Genomic DNA, 2,500 nt, shown 5'->3' with positions numbered 1-2,500 from the left:
GCCTGTGGAAGTTTCACGGCGTTCGTACGATATTTGGCGACGCAAAAATGAGCGATTTCCCAGCTCGATGGAATTCGGCGCGAGAGAAACGATGCCCCGTAACGCACATGAGAGCAATCCCGGCCAATTTCTCCCGTTTGATGGGGTCTATGTGTAAAAATTTTGACTTTTTTGAGTGCACGTGCAAATCTGCTGAAAAAGCCTGTGGAAGTTTCACGGCGTTCGTACGATATTTGGCGACGCAAAAATGAGCGATTTCCCAGCTCGATGGAATTCGGAGCGAGAGAAACGATGCCCCGTAACGCACATGAGAGCAATCCCGGCCAATTTCTCCCGTTTGATGGGGTCTATGTGTAAAAATTTTGACTTTTTTGAGTGCACGTGCAAATCTGCTGAAAAAGCCTGTGGAAGTTTCACGGCGTTCGTACGATATTTGGCGACGCAAAAATGAGCGATTTCCCAGCTCGAGAGAATTCGGCGCGAGAGAAACGATGCCCCGTAACGCACATGAGAGCAATCCGGGCCAATTTCTCCCGTTTGATGGGGTCTATGTGTAAAAATTTTGACTTTTTTGAGTGCACGTGCAAATCTGCTGGAAAAGCCTGTGGAAGTTTCACGGCGTTCGTACGATATTTGGCGACGCAAAAATGAGCGATTTCCCAGCTCGATGGAATTCGGCGCGACAGAAACGATGCCCCGTAACGCACATGAGAGCAATCCGGGCCAATTTCTCCCGTTTGATGGGGTCTATGTGTAAAAATTTTGACTTTTTTGAGTGCAGGTGCAAATCTGCTGAAAAAGCCTGTGGAAGTTTCACGGCGTTCGTACGATATTTGGCGACGCAAAAATGAGCGATTTCCCAGCTCGAGAGAATTCGGCGCGAGAGAAACGATGCCCCGTAACGCACATGAGAGCAATCCGGGCCAATTTCTCCCGTTTGATGGGGTCTATGTGTACAAATTTTGACTTTTTTGAGTGCACGTGCAAATCTGCTGAAAAAGCCTGTGGAAGTTTCACGGCGTTCGTACGATATTTGGCGACGCAAAAATGAGCGATTTCCCAGCTCGATGGAATTCGGCGCGACAGAAACGATGCCCCGTAACGCACATGAGAGCAATCCGGGCCAATTTCTCCCGTTTGATGGGGTCTATGTGTAAAAATTTTGACTTTTTTGAGTGCACGTGCAAATCTGCTGAAAAAGCCTGTGGAAGTTTCACGGCGTTCGTACGATATTTGGCGACGCAAAAATGAGCGATTTCCCAGCTCGAGAGAATTCGGCGCGAGAGAAACGATGCCCCGTAACGCACATGAGAGCAATCCGGGCCAATTTCTCCCGTTTGATGGGGTCTATGTGTAAAAATTTTGACTTTTTTGAGTGCAGGTGCAAATCTGCTGAAAAAGCCTGTGGAAGTTTCACGGCGTTCGTACGATATTTGGCGACGCAAAAATGAGCGATTTCCCAGCTCGATGGAATTCGGCGCGAGAGAAACGATGCCCCGTAACGCACATGAGAGCAATCCGGGCCAATTTCTCCCGTTTGATGGGGTCTATGTGTAAAAATTTTGACTTTTTTGAGTGCAGGTGCAAATCTGCTGAAAAAGCCTGTGGAAGTTTCACGGCGTTCGTACGATATTTGGCGACGCAAAAATGAGCGATTTCCCAGCTCGAGAGAATTCGGCGCGAGAGAAACGATGCCCCGTAACGCACATGAGAGCAATCCGGGCCAATTTCTCCCGTTTGATGGGGTCTATGTGTAAAAATTTTGACTTTTTTGAGTGCAGGTGCAAATCTGCTGGAAAAGCCTGTGGAAGTTTCATCCGACGAAAAAAGCACGTTCTCGAGAAAGCAGGAGAGCTAAGTCATTCACAAATTAGCTGGATTTGGCTTGTGGTTCGTTTCCCAAGTAACAGAGCGGCATCAACCTTTAAGTGCACGCCAGTACATCCCCGTGGGATACAGGGGGTCTCGGCGGACTTTGCTCGGGGGAAAAACGTCGAGGTGAGCCGCCTGGCCATGCTGTTCATGGGTCTCTCCTTTTTAAGTTTCGCCTGCCAATTTATTTTCTCTAGCGGTTTTATACACTAACACTCGATGTTTTGGGAAAGGAATACAATTGTTCAAAAAACGTCTTCGCAATTCATGTCGTTAGATTGCTAATGAAAATTCGTAAAAAAACGTACACGCCATACATGTTCTTTGCTTCCCTCTCGATACAAGTGAAGGGGAAAAACAGCCTTAACGGTTGCTAAAAAAATCGCCCTTTACATATACATGGGTCGTCTTCCCCTCTCGACAACGGAGACAAGTAACCCACGCCAGGCACTGTCAGTAACTGCCATAGATCTGCTTTAAAATGCCCATTCGTCTTGCGTCGCTCACGTTCCCGGAGCTTTGGGTAATGTCTGAGGCCTATCCCCGCTAATTTCTACCGTTTGTCGGTAGCTGTCTGTAAAAATATAGCATACACCAAAACGAGAAAATATTTCCATCGCACCTGCAC

The sequence above is a fragment of the Lampetra planeri genome, chromosome 4 (assembly GCF_965212315.1).
Source record: "Lampetra planeri chromosome 4, kcLamPlan1.2.h2, whole genome shotgun sequence".
In the NCBI taxonomy this organism is placed as follows: domain Eukaryota; kingdom Metazoa; phylum Chordata; class Hyperoartia; order Petromyzontiformes; family Petromyzontidae; genus Lampetra; species Lampetra planeri.
This window is presented reverse-complemented; position numbering follows the sequence as displayed.